Source organism: Sturnus vulgaris, chromosome 20 (genome assembly GCF_052056855.1).
Source record: "Sturnus vulgaris isolate bStuVul1 chromosome 20, bStuVul1.hap1, whole genome shotgun sequence".
NCBI lineage: Eukaryota > Metazoa > Chordata > Aves > Passeriformes > Sturnidae > Sturnus > Sturnus vulgaris.
The window spans coordinates 10,481,778-10,504,877 of NC_142262.1; the positions used below are offsets into that span (position 1 = coordinate 10,481,778).

General features: G+C 50.7%; 1 protein-coding gene and 1 long non-coding RNA gene across 2 annotated transcripts in view; one reads left to right on the forward strand and one right to left on the reverse strand.

Moving 5' to 3' along the window:
* SHISA6 (shisa family member 6) overlaps positions 1-23,100 on the reverse strand; it is a 190,896-nt gene that overhangs the window by 103,821 nt on the left and 63,975 nt on the right. The window lies entirely within an intron of this gene.
* Positions 12,462-23,100, forward strand: part of LOC148221597 (uncharacterized) — a 29,113-nt gene continuing 18,474 nt past the window's right edge. The window contains exon 1 of the long non-coding RNA XR_015807864.1: positions 12,462-12,606. This is a non-coding gene — a long non-coding RNA (uncharacterized LOC148221597). The remainder of the gene's footprint in view (positions 12,607-23,100) is intronic.

Genomic DNA, 23,100 nt, shown 5'->3' on the forward strand with positions numbered 1-23,100 from the left:
TTTATTAACTCATCTTCATTTTGCTGATCTGTTTAAGGCAAAGAAAAGCAAATAAGCGATTCCCTGCACTCCAGATGAAATGTTTCATATCAAGGTCCTTCAGGGGAAGTCATTTGTATTTTCATTCAGAGCTAGCTCATTATGAAACATCTTTCAATTGTCAGTTAAAGAAAAAACATGGAATTTGCAATGGAACACATTGTTAAATACACACCAAAAGTCTCCCAGCTGGAAGGGAGGAGTTGATTCCAGGCTGGAAGCCCAGCTCAGCCCTCAGCTCCTGCTCTGCACCCACATCCTGGGAAATGCAGTCCAGGGACAGCTCCTGAGTGCTGCAGCCCAGCAAGAACCACAGAGCTCACCTTGGGCCAGCATCCAGGCTGGAAGGAGGATCCAAGGAGGGGTTAAATCCCTCAGGGAATTGCACAGGGGATGAGCCAGGCCAGGGTTGTTCATTCCTCCTTGTCTGATTTCATTCGAAGGCTCTGCACAGACATTCTGCTGCTTTTTATTTTACTGGACCCCAAATTTCCCTGAGGTTCCCATTGCTGTTCACTCTAAAAAAGGCATTTTGGTGCCACATCCCCAGTGAGCTCCTCATTTCCCAAGGAGTGACAGGACCCAGGGAATGGCTTCAAACTGCCAGAGGGCAGGGTTAGGTGGGATTTTGGGGAGAAATTCTTCCCTAGGAGGGTGGGGAGGGGCTGGGATGGAATTCCCAGAGCAGCTGTGGCTGCCCCTGGATCCCTGGCAGTGCCCAAGGCCAGGTTGGACACTGGGGCTTGGAGCAGCCTGGGACAGTGGGGGAGGTGTCCCTGCCATGGCAGGGGTGGCACTGGGTGGGATTTGAGGTCCCTCTAAGCCAGACCAGTCTGGGATTCTGGGATTCTGAGGTTCCTCTCTGCCCCTTTTCAGCGTTTGGCCACATCCCCTTTGCTGTTCCCAGTGAGCCCCCCCAGGTGAACTCAGGCCAGGTAACCCCGAGCTCCCCAGGGAGCACAGACTCACTCAGGGACCAGGGGGAGAAATTCAATTCAAATTCAATCCCAATCCAATCCCAATCCAATCTCAAATTCCAAACAATTCTGCCACCAGTGCTCAAGATGAGCCCATGAGGAACTGATCACACCCAGCACCAGAGGCACAGGAGTATCTTTAATTGCAGTGTAAAAATGACTGAAATGCCACATTCTTCCCTCCAGCCCCCACTGCCATTCCCAACTGTGCCATTTGCTGCACTGAGCTTGACCAGCTCCAGAAACTCCAAGTTCACACACTTCAAAAAAAATAAACCAAAAAAAACCCCCATTCCTTTCAGAATGACCTTTACTTTTCAAATTGCCCAATATTTGCATTTTATGTACGAAAATGCAATTCATCCAGCCATAATAAATATCCAGGATTGTCCTGAGAGACCCCATACATTTGGATCCAGGCAGATCCAGGCAGTGAATCTCAGTTTAATATTGCAGGCCTATTTGTTTTGCTATTAATTCCAGCAAGGACAATTGATCAATTGTTTTAATTTGAAATCAGAGAGCTAATATCTGCCTTTGGCTTCCCCTGTGGTCATTCAGCTGCTGTCTCTGATTTGCAAAGATCCCTTTTGATTATTTTATTCGGTGGGTAATTCAGCCACCCCGTGTGAGGAGCATCAGCTGCCCTTTCCCCATCAGGATGGAGATGATGCAGCATTTCAGACCAGCTGAAGGATGCTGTGGATTTCCCAGGGGTGAGGTTTTGGAAGTTGTGAGACCTTTCCAGCAGCCCTGCCCTGCTCTCCCAGGCTCTCTGCAGGCCATGGCCAGCACTCAACCCTTTGCAGTAAAGATTTCCTGATCCCATGGCTCTGTTTTGTGGGATCATCTCCTGCTTTCTCTCCCCTCACCATTTTATGATCTTTCTCAAGATTCTCTTGCTGTCTGCCTTGCAGCTTTGCCCTTCCCCACCTCAGGGTTGGTGGAGCTCTGGAGCTCCCTCCATCTCCTTTCTCTTCTTCTCTTGCTCTTTTTTTCCACCTCAGTCTCTCAGAAACCAGACCCCACATTCAGCCCCTCAAGTCAAAGAATCCCAGACTGGTTTGGGTTGGAAGGGACCTTAAAACTCCTCTCACTCCACCCCTGCCATGGCAGGGACACCTCCCACTGTCCCAGGCTGCTCCAAGCCCCAATGTCCAACCTGGCCTTGGGCACTGCCAGGGATCCAGGGCAGCCACAGCTGCTCTGGGCACCCTGTGCCAGCCCTGCCCACCCTCACTGGGAAGAACCTCATGGACCTTTTGCCAGCTCCTCTACAAAGTCAAGGTCTTAGCTGAGGTCACACCATCACATTCTCCCCTCCCCATTTTTTTATGAAATGGAGTTTCCAAATGGTGATTTTTGAAAGCAAGAATGTTCTGCAGAAAGGAATTTGTTGGGCTTTGTTTGCTGAATTCCTCCTTTGGAATCAATTATTTTTGCAATTCTCGTTTGTTAGCAGATTCATGGCTTTGATTCCTCCCTGCATACTGATATCCCAATCCTGCTTCTCCAGGTACCTGGAACGGTGGCAAAATGCCTTTGGAATTCCTGGGGTTGAGGCTGCAGCTCTGGAATGCTGTGATTCCTTTTTAAGTTCTGCACATTTTAAGCTCAGCCTGCCCCTTCCCTGGACACTTTTGGCCTGGTGTAATTGCAGTCCCTGCAGCTTTGCTCAGTTCCATTGAAAAGCTCGTTTTCTGAGCTTCATTAACTGGATTCATTCTCTGTAGCTCATTCTGCAGCCAGAGCAAAGGGGGCTCTGCTGACCCTCCCCAGGCCAGGCTGGGATGGGCATCTCCACTCCAGGCTGGGACACTGGAGGTGACCACAGACAAATGGACAGGCTCCCAGGGGTCATTTCTGACCCCAGGGAATGGCTGGGGTTGGATTTTAGGGCAAGGTTCTTCCCCCAAAGGGTGCTGGGCACTGCCCAGGCTCCCCAGGGAATGGGCACAACCCCGAGGCTGCCAGAGCTCCAGGAGCTCCCAGGGATGGACAGGGATGGATTTTGGGATGTCTGTGCAGAGCCAGGAGCTGCACTGGGTGATCCTGGGGGTCCCTTCCAGCTCAGGACATTCTATAAATAACAAAATTATTCAGATTGGAAAAGCCCTTCAAGGTCATGGAGTCCCAGCTGTGCCTGATCCCCACCCTGTCCCCAGCCCAGTGCACTGGGTGCCATGTCCAGGTGAGGGATGGCCACACGTGTGGCCTTGCAAATACTGGAATGAAGGCTCTAATTAATCAGGAAAACGCCTCTGCCACCCTGCTGTCACCTCTGTCCCATCACCACTCCAACCACTGTCACTGCAGAAAGCTGGGTTAGATCTGAAGTATTAAAGTGACATAAACCCCAGTTCTAGAATGGTTTGCAGGATACACCCAAGGCAGTCACATCCATCCTGCTCCTGAAAATGCACTGGATACCTGGAGCAGGTGCCAGGCTCTCAGGACAAGGCACAGCAGCCTCCTGCCGTGGTACCAGCTCTGAGCAGGGCAGAGATGCTGCTGGGGGTGGCACTTTCTGTGCCCTGACCTCAGCTCTGACAGCTTCTTACAGAAATCTGAGTTTATTGAGACACAGGAAATGGGAAAGGAGCCCCAGGCAGGAGCTGGAGCGTTTGCTTTGCTCTCACTGCACTGTCCTGCAGGCTGGAGGGTGGGAGAGATGAGATCCCAGAGATGGATTGTTTCCTGAGCTCACTCCCTCTCTGTCATCAATCAGCTTCTCTCCTCAGATAATTCTTATAAAACTATAACTTAAAGCAAAACAAAGCCCGTGGAATGGTTTCTGCCCTCATGAATTTTTAATCCAAGCAGGACAGCAGATAATGTCTCTCAAAATGTTGCTGCTGGGCTTTACAGCAGTGGCCAATTAATTTCTGCAGGCTGGGGCGTTGGGGTCACTCATCTGTGCAATAAATCTGCTGTGTCCAGTGACAGAGAGCTCCCATTGCTCAGGGATAACACAGAGGGACAGCTGTGCCCTGGGAGGATGGCAGGGCCCAGCAGGGATGTCCTGTGCCAGGGGAACTCGGCCAGGCTCACAGGACAACAATTTCTGGGAGAAATTGAAGTTGTGTGACACTGGAGCTGTGTGTGACACTGGAGCTGTGTGTGACACTGGAGCTGTGTGTGTGACACTGGAGCTGTGTGTGTGACACTGGAGCTGTGTGTGTGACACTGGAGCTGTGTGTGTGTGACACTGGAGCTGTGTGTGTGTGACACTGGAGCTGTGTGTGACACTGGAGCCGTGTGTGTGACACTGGAGCTGTGTGTGTGTGACACTGGAGCTGTGTGTGTGTGACACTGGAGCTGTGTGTGTGACACTGGAGCTGTGTGTGTGTGACACTGGAGCTGTGTGTGTGTGACACTGGAGCTGTGTGTGACACTGGAGCCGTGTGTGTGACACTGGAGCTGTGTGTGTGTGACACTGGAGCTGTGTGTGTGTGACACTGGAGCTGTGTGTGACACTGGAGCTGTGTGTGACACTGGAGCTGTGTGTGTGACACTGGAGCTGTGTGTGTGTGACACTGGAGCTGTGTGTGTGTGACACTGGAGCTGTGTGTGACACTGGAGCTGTGTGTGACACAGGAGCTGTGTGTGACACTGGAGCTGTGTGTGTGTGACACTGGAGCTGTGTGTGTGTGACACTGGAGCTGTGTGTGTGACACTGGAGCTGTGTGTGACACTGGAGCTGTGTGTGTGTGGCACTGGAGCCGTGTGTGTGTGACACTGGAGCTGTGTGTGACACTGGAGCTGTGTGTGTGACACTGGAGCTGTGTGTGTGTGACACTGGAGCTGTGTGTGACACTGGAGCTGTGTGTGACACTGGAGCTGTGTGTGTGTGACACTGGAGCTGTGTGTGTGTGACACTGGAGCTGTGTGTGACACTGGAGCTGTGTGTGGCACTGCTGGCCCTGTCCAGCCTCCTGTGCTCAGAGACTCTGGAATTTGGTCCTTGGCACCCCTGGGACATTCCCTGCCCTGTCCCCAGAGGTGTCCCCTGTGCTGGATGAAAGCAGGGCCTGAGCTCAGTGTCAGGACAGGTTCCCTGTGCCCCAGACAAGGCACATTGGCTATGAGGCTTTAAAATTGACTTCCACCAGAGCCCTCAAAATATTGAGCCCATTCCTCAGTGTCCTGCACTAGGGCTGGCCACAGCTATTGATGTGCAACACCAACTCCATCACCAGCAGCCCTGGGTCAATAAACCTTCGACATTATCTCAACAGAAATTTAAATCTCGGGGTAGTTTCCCATCTGTTTATTTAATACCAATGCATTAAGAATGTTCTGCCCTTGGCAATCAATGAGACCAAGTCTGCCCTGGGGTTTGAGCTGAGTTCTGCCTTTTGAAGTAAAGTCAGGTACAGAAATCTGTTCTGCAGTTCCCTCTGTAACAGTTTGTTCTAGGAGGAAAAAAAAGAAAATAAAGTGTGAATGTTATGCTCTGATTCTGATACAGAATTCTCTCTAAACCTATTGTAGTCCAAAAAAAAAAAAAAGGCCCTTACAGCTGAGAGCAGTGCTCAGCTTGGGGATTTGGCAGGTTTTTGCTGCTGATACAAATGGGGATTAATGAACAACCTCCCCCTGCCCCCAGAGCCTCCTGGGTACCAGCCTGGTGTGGTGCCTCTGAAAATGTTCCAGAGCACTGCAGGCACTGGGAGCTGGGGCTCAGGGCTGGAGCTGCCCCAGGGAAGATGCCCATGGATAACAATCTGTACCAGCTGCACAATGCCCAGCCCTTTGGATGGATTCCATAAACCTGGAGCAGCTCTGGAGTGCTCAGAGCTCTGCACCCACTGTGCAAGGCAGAAAATTGCCAAGCACAGAGGTCAGGCCCATCAGTCTGCTCCAGATCTCTGTGAGGCACAGGCAAAGTGCCTGGGGGTCCTGACTCACTTCCAGCTGAGGAGAAGGGAATAATGAATGGGGAGAAACGAGATAATGATAATAAATCTTGTTCTGAAGTCTTTAATAACGAGGCTTTATTGTAAATCCATCACAAAGGAACATTAATATGGAGCTACCAAATAGGTCAGGTTAATTACATCATCTGGAGATGCTGTGGTACCTCCAGCCTGCATAAAAAAAAGGAATCAAATCCCCTGAGAGTGGGAGAGATGGCTTTTTTTTTAATTAGTTGAGTATTAAAACCTCTCTGCTAACATCTCCCAGTGTTCCTCTGGCTTAAGTGAGATGTTGCATTTTACCTCCCATTTGACAAAACCTGATATTTAGGGGTAAATAGGAATTAGGGCTGATGATCTGTGTGTATCCTGCACTGCTGGCCCATCCTGGAGTCATAGAAAAAGCTCCCAGGCCAGCCAGGCTTTGTGCCAGGAGACATTCCAGGGCCCTGGAGACAGAACCTTCCCTCCTTCTGCTCGGTGTGCAGCCTGTGCCCCATTCCTGTCCCGGGTGGGTTCACTGGAATGTGCCCCCAGCTCTTCCTTGGAGTTCCTGGCTGAGCACAGGGAAGGCTCTGAACTCTCCCTGCCCACGGTGTTGCCATTTCCCAGCTCCTCAAGGGCATTTTGACTCCCAAATTCACCCCAGTCCTGCATTTCTAGGAAAAATCCCCAGAGTTGCATGACCCCTGAGCTCCCCAGCTGCAGGAGAACGTGGTCCCTGTCCCAGGAGTGCCAAGCTGAGAGCACAGAACCAGGGATGCTGCAGAGGTGCAGCACCCAGCAGTTTCAGCATAAAAATGGGAATATTCCCACAACCAGCAGGGAACAGGAACTCTCCCAGCCCAGCTCCCCTTCCTGGGCACCTTTGCTTTTCCTTTCAGCCACAACCAGCTGGACAGGGCTGCCCAAAACCAGCGTTGGAGGGAAATAATCTTTTCAAAGGGAATAAATATTTCCCTTGAACAACTAAATTCCTTTTGAAACATCTTCCTGTTGGGTTCTGTGTTTTGAAAACTTGAAACATTTTTCAATTCTCAAAACACTTTTTTTTCCCTTCTCACTTTTCATCCAAAAATACACTTTCCCCAGGAACTGTTATTATATTATCACAATATATTATCCCTCCTGGTCTGTAAAATATCAGTGATGTATTACTGAGTTATATTAAAATCTCTATTTATACTTTTCTCACTTGAAGCCATGGCACTTATACCAAGCAGCAGTGACTCCAGCAGACCTGCACTCATTGGCAAGATGTCACTGAGGTTCCTGCACCCAAAAAAAGATTTGTTTAAAGCTTCAGGAATTGTTTTGAGCTAATAATTGCCAGGTGGGAGAGCTGTGAGTCACCAAAGCCCTGGAATCCCGTGACCTGCAGAGGAGGAGGCAAAGGTTATTGAAGAAAGCAATGTTTTCTCTCGCTGGTTAAATGCAATTTCTTTGTGTTGCCGTGCCAGTCACGGTGTAGCTGATGGAGGAGTGCAGAGTGTGACATGGGAAAGTGGTAGGTGTTGTTACTAAGCACATTACACTGACAAGAAAAACACCCAGGGCTCAGAGACAGCTGAAAGGCTCTGCTGAGGCTCCTCAAGAGAAACAAGTCCTGCCTGCCCCGAGGAACCTCCAGAGCTCAGGAGCACAGATCTAAAGGGTGGCTGCAGAGCAAGGCTGGACACCTGCCCAAAAGCCAGGCTTTGCCATGGTCAGGAAGGGCTTAAAGGGCTCTGTGGAGGAAAAAAAATCAAGAAAAGAAAAAAGAAAGAAAGAAAGTAAAAAAAAAAAAAAAAAAAGGCAAAGATTGCTTTCTATAAATAAATGTGGGCAGGCAAAGTGCTGGGGAGAGAGAAGATCTAACAGACAAACTTGGCACAAGAACAAAAAGTAGGCACTAGCCATGAATAAATTCCGAGTGGAAAACTGAAGGAAGTTTCCATCCAAGAAAGGAACAAAAGCCTGGAACGGGCTGGCCCAGGGAGAGGAGCTGAAGGGCAGGAGAAAGGCGTGGGGAGAGGAAGGAGCTGCTCAGTCAGCCTGGGACTCCTGCAGGGCACCCAGAGCTCTGGGGATGCTGCAGCAGCACCCTGCCCCAGGGGAGAGGGGTTTTGGGGCCCTGGATTTTGGGGTGCCCACAAGGAGCCATTGGGAATCTCCTCCCTGGACACTGCTGGGACATCTCCTCCCTCCTGCAGCTCCTGGCTCAGGAGCATCTGCCCAGGTCAGGCCATGCTGGGCTGTCCCTGTAAGCTCATTTTACTGCCCTGGGTGGGAAAGGCTTAGAGGTTTTATCAAAAAGAGGTTTCTCTGAGAAATCCCCATCCCTGGTTTCCAACAGGAGCCTTACCCAAAAGCTCTTTTTGTTCTCATTTATCCCATGGCCTGGGGCTCCTCTCTTCATAAGATAGTGGGGCAAGGGAAGAAGGATTTTTGAACTTTTTTTATCGTTGGGAAAAGCTCAGGACAAAATTAACTATAATAAAGTTATTTTGCAAGGATCTGAAACTTTTTTTGTAATATAAAACCAAAATAAAACTGTCTGGGATCAACTGAAACATTGATGGATTTTTCTGCTTCAAAAATTGAAATTAATTACCTGCCTTGCCCTGCCCTCAGCATTTAGATCATTAATGGAATGGTGATTACTGCTATTGCTGATTTTAATTTTTTTTTTAATGCAGCTGATTTATCTGATACTTGCAGCAACAACAAACGTGGAAACCTGGGAGACAAAAGATGTGGAAGGAGGGAGCAAATTATTTATTTTTCCTGTGGCTGTTCAGGATTCATCAGAAGAACACAGATAAAACCAAAATCAGCCATTCAGAGCTTAGATGGACATGGAACAGCACAGGTTCAGTCCTCTGCACTAAAGATTCATTTTCCATGGACTTGCAGCTGGGGATGCTGTGGAATGGCCTCTTAGATATAGAAACAACAGAACAAACCAAGCCTGGGCCTGAAAATGTTCCCAGATCAGAGAGGAAAAGAAGTTCCCCACCAAAAGAGTCTGGAGGTGTCTGATCTGTTCTGTTTGAGGTGAGAAGGATTTCACACCTGGCACCTGAAGACTCTTTGTTGTATCGAGCAGGTTTGGCTTTAAGACTGAAAACGAAATTGAAAATAAAAGATTTGGAACAAGAAGTGCAGAGAGCACTTCAGAAAAAGACAGAGGGAAATGTTTGTGGAACACTCAGCATGAAATGCCCTGAGCTTTTTCTCAGCCCCTCTGCTCTGCCTTGTGCAGAGCTCAGGGCTAGAGCCCCCCAAAATAACACCCCTCGTTCAGTGTGAGCCTGGAAAAATGTTCTGCTCTTCTGCAGGAGAAAAGCCTCGCCTTGAAATGCACAGGGAGTCTTCAGCTCCATTTCCTGATATAAATAGGGCAGCTCAGAGTCACAGTGAATACAGAAAATGTTTTCTTATATGCAAATGAGAGCTCACATTATTTCATAGAAGGAACTATAATAGTTGGAAATTAGCAAATGTTTCCAGATCCTTGTTAAAGGCAAAGGAAAAAAAAAAAAGCAGCTCATCTAATGTTCCCGGATAAAAATGACATTAATTGAAAGTTTGATTCTATTCCCTAATGAATTTTCCTGTTGCATTGTAATTAATAACTACTTACATCCAAAAGAACTCGATATCCCTTCAAATTAGGGCATTACTTATAAATATGGTAATGTTTTAAGAGCAGTTCGGAGAATGCCAGGCACTGCTCTTAGAATGGCTGTGAGGAACAGAACAAACCCTTAACAAACCCTTAACAAACCCTTCATGGGCTGCAGGACTGTTGGCAATCATTGCAGAGCCCAAATCCTTCCTTTCCCAGGGACCTGAATCCATCCTTTCCCAGAACCCCAAATCCATCCTCTCCTAGAACCCAAGTCCATTTTCTACCAGGGAACCCAAATTCATTCTCTCCCAGAACACGAATCCATCCTCTCCCAGAACCCCAAATCCATCCTCTACCAGAACTCGAATCCATCCTCCCCAGGACCCCAAATCCATCCTCTCCAAGAACCCAAATCCATCCTCTCCCAGAACCCAAATCCATCCCCTCCCAGAACCCAAATCCATCCTCTCCCAGTTCTCCACCCCAAGCCCTTGCAGTGCCTCAAACACACCGGCTCCTACAGCAAACCCCACAGGGGGGTTTCTACCCCGAGATTTGGGATTTGTCCAACACCTGCCATGGTTCATCATTCCAAGGCCAGGCAGGATGGACCATGGCAGCTGTACCTGTCCCTCTGGGATTCCCCTCTGGGCCACCTCTGAGACATCCCAGAGATAAGAGAATCACAGAATCATAAAATCATCACAGGCCTGGGCTGGAAGGGTCCTTAAACCCCATCTCATTCCAAGCTTCCACCCCTGCCATGGCAGGGACACCTCCCACTGTCCCAGGCTGCTCCAAGCCCCAATGTCCAACCTGGCCTTGGGCACTGCCAGGGATCCAGGGGCAGCCACAGCTGCTCTGGGCACCCTGTGCCAGGGCCTGCCCACCCTCACAGGGAACAATTCCTGCCCAATATCCCATCCAGCCCTGCCCTGTGTCAGTCTGAAGCCATTCCCTGTGTCCTGTCCCTCCATCCCTTGGCAATTGTCTCTCTCCATCTTTCCTGCAGCTCCTTCAGGTCCTGCAAGGTCACACTGAGCTCACCCCAAAGCTTCTCCTGTGCAGGTGAACAATGCCAGCTGTGCCAGCCTTTCCTCCCAGCAGAGCTGCTCCATCCTCTGCTCATCCTGGAGCCTCCTCTGCATCTCTCCAGCAGCTCCAGGTCCCTGCTGTGCTGGGTCCCTGGAAATGCTTTGGCCATACTTGACCCATAGACCTGCCCTTGAGGCTGCTGTTCAAGCATCACTGGGATGCTCGAGACACTTTCAAAGGGGCCTCAAGGATATTTTTTCCTTGTTCCTGGTAAAGAAGGAAAGGAGGGAAATGCAAGCACAGTGAGGAATGAGCTGACACGTGCAGGCTGTGCAGTGTCTGTGCCACTGTTCCTGCTAACACCACACACACCCACGGCCAGGATGGCTCTGCAGCTTCAGCCTCGTGTGCTGCAAGATCCAGGCCATTCCCATCCCAGGCAACATGATTATTTGGATTAACCCTATTTCCTTCCAGCTCCCAATTCTTTACTCCCTTTATTTCAGTAATTTATCTGAATGTGAATCAATGACCTCGACCATACCCCAACCTAAAGCTCCACCATGAAACACCAGGGGTTGGCCACCTTGACTTGAAATAATTCCTGTGTGAGGGGTGGAAAGAGAATTCCCACTCATCCTGCCTTGCTGGGGACCCTGGAACCACTCACATGCTGGGATTGTCACCTAACGAGGGTGACATTGTCCCTTGTTGCACTCAGCACAAGCAGTGGAGCTTTGTGGGAGTCAATCCTCGGTGAAACTGGTTTTAAGTTAATGAATGTTTTATTTTTTCTTTTTTTCTTTTTTATGATCACTTATTTTGGAACTACCTTCTAGCTGAAAACAGCATTATGATCACATTTTCCCTACTGTCAGGTACAGAAGGGTCACAGAATTGTATTTTTGTTTTTTTTTCTTTTTAACTGGCTGCTCCCCTGACCCAGGGAATTAAGATCTTTGCCAAAACACCTCCTTTTGTGAGCCTTGGTTTGCACCTAAAACTCGTCCTGTGTATCAGTACGTCTGGATTAGCCTTTCTCTCCCTCCACTGTCCAGAAACCTCCACAAATTTCCCTGCTCAGAAACGACGTCAGCTTTGCCTCCCATGGCAGCTCAGAAATGCAGGGAAGAGCTTTTTTGCAGAGCAGCTTGGGCTGAAATCCCTTATCCTGCCCCGGCACACGCACAGCCACACTCCTGTATTTCCAGATGAGGAATTCCCTGTAGGGCAGCAGCTCCACACTCAGCTCTCAGGGAGCCGGGATGGTCCCCCCAGAGCTCCTCCTGCTCACCAGGGCTGCAGAGCTGGCAGTGGGATATAAAAAGCTGGGCATGGATGTGTGCCAAGAGGTAGTAAACAAACTGGGAACTCTGTTTTTCCTCTGGCTTTCACTGCCGAGCCTTGTCTGTCTGTGCAGGAGAGTGCCCGGCTGCGCGGGGCGGGATTTTTGGGTTCTAAGCCCAGCTCTTTTTTGGGGGACCGACGAGGAGGGGCTGTCAGTAACCCCGCTCTGCAGAGGCCCAGGTGAGCAGCAGGAGGCTACCTGGGCTCTGCATTCAGGCCACAGACAGTGAATGACACGAGAGCAGGGTTCAGACGTGCCCTCCGCTCTCACTGCCACCCCGCACGCACGGAGCAGATGCACAGGATGGATGAAAAGCCAAACATCGATCACACCCAGCTGTTCTGGCAGCAGGCAGGGCTGTGCTGCACTCAGGCACGAGGGGACGAGCAGGGAGCGCAGGAGCTGCGACTGCCTTTGATTGCCGGGCAGCTCCGTGCGTGTCCCAAGCAGCAATGCTGCTCCCGGGGCCCGAGCTCCCCACGGTGCAGCTGTGGCTGCAACCTGCTGCACCTCTGCCTGCTGCACCTCTGCCTGCTGCACCTCTGCTGATGCGTTCTGCCGCCTGTGCAGTGTCCGTGCTGCAGCTCTGGCAGCCTGTGCAGTGTCCCTGCCGCCGGAACGCCGTGACAGCGCAGCGCCCCTGGCCCAGGGCCCCAAGGAGCCCGTGCCGGCAAGGTAAGGCACTGCTCCCTTAATTTGTGGCTGGGCAATGAGGCAGGAGGAGGAGGAGGAGGAGGAGGAGGAGGAGGAGGAGGAGGAGGCAGAGGCCTCTGCAGGCGCAGGCAGCTGCAGGAGGGAGGATGTGATGCTGCCGTGGGAGGGATGCAGGGATGCTGGAAGGAGAGGGGGGGATGCCGGGCAATCCATCCTCCTGCCGGCCTCCTGCCGCTGCTCCCGTCCCAGCGCCGGCTCCTCGGGCTCTGCTCGCTGCCTGCTCCCCTCCCTCCAGCTCTGACACCCTCGGGGATGCTTTCAAACCTCTGCCCCAGCTGTCTGCCTGCAGCAGGAGCCAGTTTCCCTGGCAGGGGAGATCGCGCCCCAAATCGGGCTCTCCATGTCCTGGGAACCCACCCAGGATCCCAGAGGGGACAGCAGGACACGGCCACTCCACTGCTCACCAGGACAGGGACCCTTTGTCACCCACAGCACCCAACCTCCCTCTCCCGTGTGCTGCAGCCCCACAGAGAAAGGGAACACAGGGACAGAGCTCCTGGAGGCTGCTTTTCCCATGGGACCCCCTTCCCAAAGCCCTGTTTTGCTTGTTCATTGGGAAATTGTACAGACTAAAGAAGGCAAAAGCAGCTCTTGGCTCCTCTGACAGTAGGGGTGTTCAGCTTTCCTTCAGAGGCACCAAAGTAGAGATAAAAATAGCCCAGGACAATGCAGAGGAGCTGTTTGTCCCTGTCTGAGGCTGGGGCCAAGCCCCTGCCCCTGCCTGTCCTCAGAGCTGCTTTTTTAGGGTTTCACATTCTCCTCCAGCTGCTCCCTTGACCTTCCATCTGCACATGCAGAGCTGTCCTCCAGGCTGCTCCTTGTCCTTTGGTCTGGTTCCCTCCTCACAGGGATGTTTTAGAGCTCTTATCCACATCCAGAGCCTGGCTGGAGCCTCCCCCATCCCCACGGCCGAGGAAGGGTTAAACCTCTGGCTCAGCCTCCTCCTGTTCTCTCTTGGTTTCAGATCTGGGGGAAATGTGTGTGCAGGCCCTGAGGCTCCTGTGCAGCTGCTGGAGAAGGCAGGTTTGACTTCCATGGGCACACAAAGCTCCAGGAAACAGGAGCCCTCATGTCCTCCTGCTGCTCTGGGCTCACTGTGCCTGGCAGATGTCTTTTCCAGCCGTGGTGCAAAGTTTGAAGGAGGATAACAACAGAGGCAGGGGCTGCAGGGACACAGTGATGGGGTCATGTCTGAGGAGCTGCTCTCAGAGCTGGAGCCTGTCTCCAGGCCAGATTCCTACGTGATGTGGGATGTATCCTCACCCTGTCACCACACAGTCACTTGTTTTCCCTTTTTTTCAGCTTTGGGCACCTGCAGAACCATTTGCAGAGCCTTTAGTCCTCCCAGCTCTGTTGTGTGAGGTTTTGTTCTCTCCCAAACTATTCCAGACCCAGGATGGGATGGATATTTTCCTTGGAGCTGCTGATTGTCCCCCTGAACCGTTCAGGCTGCTCCCCAGTCCAACAATTCCCTCCCTGCCAGCCAAGGCTGAGAGATGGATTGTCCCTGCTCTGCCACTTTGGGGATGGGGATTTTTCACTCACTCTGCTCTGCAACCTTATTGTCCTTTGCTGTCACTAAACGATTATCCCTTCAGTGCCAGGGATCTCCATCTCACAGAGAACAGTTCATTGAACGTCACAGAGCTCAAAAACCCTCCAGTCCAAGTCTACAAATAATGACATCAGCAAAAAAATCACCCCTGAACAGCCAAGAGCAAAACCAGCCAAGGAAACCCCAACCCTGAATGAAAACTGTGTTCAGCTCTGTGTCCAGAGCTGGGAGATTGTAAAAGCAACAAAACTGCAGAGAATTCTTGTGAGAGAATCTGGAATCATCATAGAATTGTGGAATGGGTTGGGTTGGAAGGGACCTTTCATCTCATCCCATTCCACCCCTCATGGGCAGGGACACCTTCCACAATCCCAGGGTGCTCCAACCTGGCCTTGGACATTCCAGGGATCCAGGGGCAGCCACAGCTGCTCTGGGCACCTTTGCCAGGACCTCATCACCCTCCCAGGGAACAATTCCTTCCCAAAATCCCATCCAGCCCTGCCCTCTGGCAGCTTGAAACCATTCCCTCTTGTTCTGTCCTTCCATCTCTTGAAATCTCCATCCTTCTTGTAGCTCCCTTCAGGCACTGGAATTAAGTAGAATCCCTTAAATTTAATCTCCTTTGTTCTATGTGTTTCGTCTACAGAATCCATCAATAATTATCAGTATTAATTAATTTCCCACAACATTTCACCATTCTAAATTTGCCCAGAAATGCTTCTCATCTATAGATGTGCAGGAAGGGACAGAAAGGAAAGAGCTAGAATGAATCCAAAGAGAAACAACACAAGAAGTTTAGCAAATGATGCTTTTAAAAATAAGACAGGGAATTAAGATTGAGGCTGTGCCTCAGCTCTATCCCCTGGTGCCTTAAGGGATGGTGGCTCATTATTTTGATCCATTTGTGATTTAATGTGCTGTGTAACACAGCTCCTACCATAAATCCCAGTTAATGTGTGGGGAATTACAGCATCCTACCTTGGATTTGCTTGGGATTCCACTGCTAAAAAAGCCCAAGAGGACAGGTCAGGCTGGAAAAAATCAATTCTTAGAGACTTTCAGAAGCCTCTAATGAGAGGGACAGTTTATCAAGGGCTATTTTTACTGAAGAGAAGCCCCATCTGGTACCTTTTGTAGGTTCAGTTCTCTGCAGAAGCATGGATAGATGTTGGATCTCTCCAAGACCTCAAGAGTAAAGGCTCCCAGAGCCTGATTTCATCCTCAGGATTCAGGACTGTGCAATAATCAGAAAATACCACGTGCAGTAACATCCCTATTGCACCAGAAAGAAGATTTCCATCATTAAAGGCAAACTGTGTCTCCAGTTCGCTGGCAGGGCTGGAAATGTCCAGCTAGGAAACTTTGAATCCTTCCTTCTCAGTAACCTGGGCTTCTTGGAGAGCTCTGAGGTGATGGGAGGACTTTGAACACCTGCTAGAGCTCCAGCAGGAAAAGCAGCTCTGGCACACGACTGTGGCTGTGCCAGATAAAAGCAGGAGGCAGGAGAGAGGATCAGAGGCTTGGGGTGAAGCCTCCCAGGGCTCTTCCTTCAATCTCACAAGTGTGGGGCTCCTCATGGACCTCAGGGGCTGAAAGGATTTTGGTGTGAGCTGCAAAGAAGGGATGGGAGGATCCCAAAGGTGTGGGATGTGCTTTATCCATGATTATGCTCCTTATCCCTGTGATTTGTGCAGACATGGAACACTGGAGGAGGCAACAGAATAAGCCATAAACTTCATTCTCTTTCATGCCTGTCCCCAGTAGGAACTGCTCAGTAAACAGGAACTGGGTCATTCCCTCTCTCCAGAGGAGTTGGTGTGAGAGAAACAGTTAAAAAATAATTATGCCACATGAGCCACTAGAAAATGCCTTTTCCCAGCAGCTTCTGAGGACACATGGGAACCTCTTTGGCTTTTCAAACTCAAAGGGACTTTGCTTAAGTTCCCTTCCAAAGGAAACTGCTTCAGCTCATTATTTGCAGACAGCATCTGTCACTTTTCTATGCCAGTGGCTGCTGATCGTCCTCAAAGAACATTGTACAAATGTGCAGACTGCTGTGTGCTGAGAAAGGACTGCTATTATATCAATTTTCCACTTGAAAGCAGCAATAACAGCAAATAAAGCTGGAGCCACATGACTCTGCTGGATCTGGGGCACTCACGGAGCCATTCACCCTCCCTGAGAGATGAGAGCCTCCCAGGGCCAGTCCCAGCACTGCTGGGGGCCAGGCACAGACTGGTTCTACTGGTGGGCACGGCAGAGCTGGGGGGCTCAGCCCTGTCCCCCTGGGGACCTGCCCAAGGAGCCTCTGCCAGCAGCAGGAGCACAGCCCCAGGGGACACCTGGCTTGCCTGCCCTGTCCTGGAGCCCAAAACCAAACCCAAAATGCAGCTCCTGGGGGATGTGGGTGTGATGGACACAGCCAAACCTTGCCCAGCCACCATGGGAGGTGTCCTGTCCTGTGGGATCAGCAGGAGCTGAACCCACAGCTCCTTTTCCAGGGCTGCATCCAAAGGAAGGACAAAATTGAATAATCTGCTTCTCTGGAAAAGTCAGCAACGGGGAAAGTCAAAGAAATTCTGGGTGAATTCTGCCCCTGTGACGCTCAGCACTGCCTGGCAGGTTTGTCAAATCCCCACATTCCCCAGAGTAAGATACAGATCCCTCAGAGTGATCTCTGCAATTCAGATCTCTGCTTTCCCCATGGAAGAAAAATTGGAGGAGACACTTCAATTTTCATCAGTTAAAAATCAGATTGTTGAAATAGTGGTGCTGCAGGAAGAGAAATGAACCTTTTCCCTGGGACTGCTGAGTGCAAACAAGGGACATCATCTCCTGCCTTCTGGTCAGGATCCCCAAACTGATTTTTCCTTGGATATGGGAAAATGATGGGACTGCATGAAATGCCCCCTTTGCAAGGAGCAGCTAAGAATGAGCAAAGTGTCAGAAACCCAAAACACGCAGCTGAAGGACATTTCTTGTTAGCCCAGCAACTGCTGAGCAGGGAAAGGACCTGCCATGGCACAGGGAGAGGGGTGAGCTCCTAAGGGGACACCCCCACACCTGCCCCAGGAGCAGCTCATCCCATCCTGCCCAGAAGGAGGGGAAGGGAGGAAGCTCAGGCCAATAAGATTTGCCAAGTTTTGATTTTGCAGGAGCGTGTTTCAGACACAGTGCACTGACTCTTTTAAAATGTTTGTGGAATGTTGTTTAAAAGGTTGGTTTACTTGGAATTTAAAAAGTGCATTTCAGTGTTTCCATACCAAATGGATTTCACACAACATCTCAAGTTCATTTAAAAGGCCTTAAATATCTGGATGTTTTTCAAAAGTTGAAAATTCCTGTTTCAATTCTGTCACAGCTCATCTTTTCCATTCATTATGTTTTGCTTAACCTTTTGGATAAAAACACCATCATTCTCCCAGGGCTTCTGCAGCATTTTAATAGAAAGTGGCAGATTTGGAGAATATGTATGGATTTCAGGGAACAGTAATTCCATCTGCATTGTGTTAAACTGCAAACGGCCACTCCACGTGCTGGACCTGCTCCAGAGGGATCCAGATTGAAAATGAGATGGTCCCTTCAGAAAATTCAGCCTCATTCTGCTCTTACTAAAACAGTTTCAGCTACACTGCTGGATTCAGCAGGGCAAAGATGGGATTGGTGGTCCCAGGATCTCCCACTGGAAGGATGTGCTGGAATATCCAGGAGTGTGGGCAGCAGGGCCAGGAGGGGATTCTGTCTCTGGGGAGACCCCACCTGGAACAGGGCCCAGTTCTGGTGTCCCCAACATAAAAGGGACAAGGAACTGTTGGAACAATTGCAGAGGAGAGCTGGAAGTTGATAAAGGGACTGGAGCAGCTCCCCCATGGAGCCAGGCTGGGAGAGCTGGGATTGTCCAGCCTGGAGAGGAGAAGGTTGTGTGGAGACCCCAGAGCCCCTTCCAGGGTCTGCAGGGGCTGCAGGGACCTGATCAGGAACTGAAGTGACAGGACAAGGGGGAATGGGTTCAGACTGACAGAGGGGAAATTCAGGTTGGGAATTTGGGAAGGAATTCCTCCCTTGGAGGGAGGGGGTGTCCAGGGAAGCTGTGGCTGCCCACACCACCAAGGTCACCACTAATCCATGTCCCCAAGTGCCACATCCACACGTTTTTTGAACGCTTCCAGGGATGGTGACTTCACCACCTCTCTGGGCAGCCCCTTCCATTGCTGACCACCCTTCCTGTGGAGAAATTTTCCCAACATCCAATCCAAGCCTGCCCTGGCCCAGCCTGAGGCCGTTCCCTCTCCTCCTGTCCCTGTTCCCTGGAGCACAGCCCGACCCCCCCGGCTGTCCCCTCCTGTCAGGGACTTGTGCAGAGCCACAAGGTCCCCCTGAGCCTCCTTTTCTCCAGCCTGAGCCCCTTCCCAGCTCCCTCAGCTGCTCCAGACCCTTCCCAGCTCCATTCCCTGCCCTGGACACGCTCCAGCCCCTCAATGTCTCTTATTCTCAACATCTTTCTTCTTCAGTCATTTATTTATAGCCTGAGATTTAAAAAAATTGCATTCAAGTGAAAGGACACCTGTCAGGGATAAATATAAGCAGGGTAAACACCTGCCTGGCTGTGTGTGTGCTTCAGGAGGCATGAGGGAAACAACACAGGGATCACAGGCACTGGCAATGTTGGGAGCCCTCCCAAATCTTTGAGAAATCTGGCAAAGTGACCTTGGATATCCTGAAGAGTGGGGGTTTGCTCCTGAAGCTGCTGGTAGATGAAGATGATGCTGGTCTGTCTGCTCTAATTAGGTTTTGAAGTGCTTGGGGGTGAGGACTGCCTTTTCACAGGGGATGTGGCAGCAAGCAGCACCAGGGAGCTCTGGAGCAAGGCAGAGCATCTGGCTTCGTTATCTGAATAATGGCCACAACAGAAACAGCATAATAAGGAGACAAAAACGCTGTGTTGGAACAAGAATAATGCCAGTAATGTGATAATAGCACTAATTACAGCCGTGGTGTTAATTGTGGTGATGTGGGGGTGCTCAGCAGGGCTGGGATCAGGAGGGGAGCACAGCCCAGCAGAACAGGTCCCACCTGCCCTCTGGGGCAGGAGGTGGTGGCTCTGGAGGCTGCAGTGTCCCCAGATGTGCCAGCAGCTGGATTGTTTGTGGGTGGGACAGGAGCCTCAGTGGGGTCACAGCTGGAGGGGCTGCCTGACCCTGCCCACCCCTCTGAGCACGAGCAGCCCCATCTAAACTGATAATTCCAGGGTTTTCTGTTGTAATGGAGGAAAAGGGGCCAGCTGCAATCCATGCCACCCTGAGCAGAGCCTGAACTCAGACTCCATGCCTGACTCTGGGGCCATTGCAGCTCCCACATGTTTAAATTGGATGTAAAAACACTTTTTGTGTCATCACCACTGACATGCTCAGCACTCTGGGGAGTGCACAACTCCCTGTCCTGAAGCCACACAGTGCAAATCAAAGCTCTGAGCTTACTGAGGTCCTACTGAAATTCCATTAGTCAATAATAATAATAATTACAAATGAATCAGAAAATCACAGAAAATCACAAATAACATGATTTGGGTTGGAAGGGACCTTAAAGATCACCCAGTGCCACCTCTGCCAAGGCAGGGACACCTCCCACTGTCCCAGGCTGCTCCAAACCCCAGTGTCCAACCTGGCCTTGGGCACTGCCAGGGATGGGAAAATCTTCTTTAGACAAGTCCTGAGCAATCCCAGTCTCTGGTTTCTGCAGCCAATCTGAGAGCCCTCAGCTGCACTTTATATCCACGTAATACATCAGAGGGCAGCTGCCACTGCATCCCACTCTGGATACAGCACTGACCCTGCAGAGAGGCAGGATCAGCCCAGATGTGCCCCAGAGCTGGGCACAGGGACAGGATCGGCCCAGATGTGCCCCCAGAGCTGGGCACAGGGACAGGATCGGCCCAGATGTGCCCCCAGGGCTGAGAGGATGGGATCTGCCATGGGGTCGGTGTGAGGGGTCCCTGAGCAGGGACTGGCACATCAATCCAGGGGACTGTAGCCCTTGCTGCCACTTCTGTCCCCCCAGAGCAGGCAGGGGCTCCTTTGGGGCTGGCTCCATCTCCTGACCCCAGGCAGAGCCCTGAGGGTGCAGAGCTCAGCCTCAGCCTGGCTCCCTCAGCTGCTTTTGCCTCAGGTGAACCCCACTGAGCTCAGACTGAGGCATCAAAACTCCCAGGGCTTTTTTGGAGACCATCAACAGAAGCTGTGCCGGTTATTCCTCCTTGGAATCAGGAGCTTGTGCTGTGGCTCTGGAACGTGGGCAGCTTTGGCAGCCTGGGAAATCAACTTTCTGATACAGGGAATAAAGTAGAAAGGCAATTTTTCCTCTGAACGAAAATGAAGACTTAGATAAAAGCCACACATTTTTTATGCAAATGATATTTTCAAGGAAAAAAAGTGGAAATTTTTTATTCTGAACTTGTTGCTATTTCCATGGTTTTATCCCACATGTCTTCTGGCTTGGTGTTTTTATTCAGAAAAGTGATTTGTGTGTGAGTGCACATGTGCATGCATGAATAATAGATGTTTTCTTAGTGGGATTGCTCATTACCCTCAACCTCCTTGGTAATCCTCTGATTTTGGCATTAATGTGTTTTCCCTCAATGCTTGATTGGTCTGACCCCAAATTAATACGGAGCAAGGGTAACTTGGGGACTGAACTGAGTGATGTCTGTGGAAATGGAGAATGTATTCGTTATGTGAGCAGGCACATTCCCTGACAGCAGCTTAAACCGAGCACTTAAGAAGCCTCTTCAGGGTTTTATTGTCTCTGATGAGATCATGATTCAGACTACTCGAGCAGTATCTCAGGAACAAAAGCCCTCGGGGAGTGGAGCTGGATCTGAGGGCAGGGTTTGATGCATGGGTTCGAAAGGAATCCGGGTTTAATTCACTCCAGCAGAAGGAAAAGTGTCAAATGAGCCCCCAGATGGGGATGGAGCCAGAGACAGCCTGGTCAGGGAGGAGCCTGGGGGACCTGGAGCATCCCTAGGACAGGCACAGCCCTAGGGAATCCAGTGTTACCTTCTAAAGAGTTTTATTGAGCAAGATTTGGATGTTTAGAGATTTTCTACTTGGTCTAAGACTAAAAGGTGGAGGAAAATAAGTTTTGGATGCTCAGAGCTTTTGCTCTTTGGTCTAAGACTAAAAAGTGGAAGAAAATATAGATACCCTGAGTGCCCCACCAAACCCTGCCTGGAAGCAATTAAATGGTTAATAAAATACAGGCAAATCCTTTCCTTGCTATTCCTTGCTGGGAAAAGGATGAATTTTTTTTTCCCCTGACTATTAAGAAAGTAAAAAGAGAGATTCAGCTTGAGAGATTCAGCAAGCATGGAAGGGTTCGGCCTAATTAATTCTGTTTTTCAAGTCATTATCACCTAGCAGCAGGTGAAGAGGAGCTGCCAGACAGACTGGTACTGAGGCTTTGGTGTTTAAACTGACCCTAAAGATGACTGAAATCTCCTCTGCAAGAGGAGAGCACACGGAGAAGGGATGCCAGAAGCAGGGGCAGGAGGAAATGATTTTGTGCCCTGGGTTGAATTCTGCACCGCAGCATTGCTGAGTCCATGGCACTGCAAATGTCACTGGAACTCCCCTTTCCAGATCTGCCTCATACAGGTGAAACACTTCCCTTGTTGCATGGATTTTTTTTTTTTTTTCCTTCCAGTACCTGAAGGAGCTGCAGGTAGACTGAGTGAGATTATTTACAAGGGATGGAGGGACAGGACAAGGGGGAAGGGCTTTACAGTGAAGGGAAGTAGATTGAGATGGGATATTGGGCAGGAATTGTTCCCTGGGAGGGTGGGCAGGCCCTGGCACAGGGTGCCCAGAGCAGCTGTGGCTGCCCCTGGATCCCTGGCAGTGCCCAAGGCCGGGCTGGACATTGGGGCTTGGAGCAGCCTGGGACAGTGGGAGGTGTCCCTGCCATGGCAGGGGTGGCACTGGGTGGGCTTTGAGGTCTCTTCCAACCCGAACCATTCTGGGATCCTGGGATTCTTTGGCTGCTGTGTCCCCAATGGACCCTGCTCTGTGCACCTTCCCTTCCCTGCCACAAGGTCCTGCTGCCTCCTGCACCCCCAACCTCACAGAAGCTCCGAGTTTGCTCAGAAACTCACTAAGCTCAGCTCTTGCAGCTCCTAATTTGTGGCATTGCACAGCTCAGGTTTGATTTCCATCCCCACAGCTCTGTGCATCCTCTGCAGCTCCCTGACTTTGAGCTGGGACCCCTCTAAAGGGCAATGGCTCCGTTATCCCTTGATGCCTGGAGAGTTTCCTGGAGCAGAGGCTGGGCAGTGCTGAAGGAATAAAGCAGGGATTTATTCCAAGCCCTTCCAAGGATTCACCTTGGGCACTGCAAGAGCCCGGCCGTGGCTCCAGCCAAGATGGAGCCAAGATGGATCCGAGTCACGAGTTCTCACACTTGGATCACTTTGGCTCCATTTCCATCTTGGCCTTCATTGTCCAATTGCAGCTCCAGCTTCTGCAGTGCCATCCTCCCACATTCTCTCCTCCAGTCGCTGCTCTTTGCACTTTTTGGGGCTGAAGCTGCAGCGCTGTCCTTGGTTGTGGGGCTGGCAAAGGATTGTTTTGTGTGCCTGAGCTGGGAGGAGAACTTGCTGACACTTTGGATGGAGTTCAGAGTCACACACCAATGCAGTGCAGAGTCTGGAAATAGGAAAGCTCAAACTGAAGGCATCACCTCTCCTGGCAGTGCCATCTCCAGCCAAGCCCCAAGCCCTGGATGTGCAATTCCAGCTGGAGCTGCTGTGTCCTGTGTGGCTGCAGGTTCTGGGCTTGGACTCATCACTCCCTCACAGAGCTGCTCTGGAATCCCATCAGGATGGGGCTTGTTCAGTCTCTCTGCTC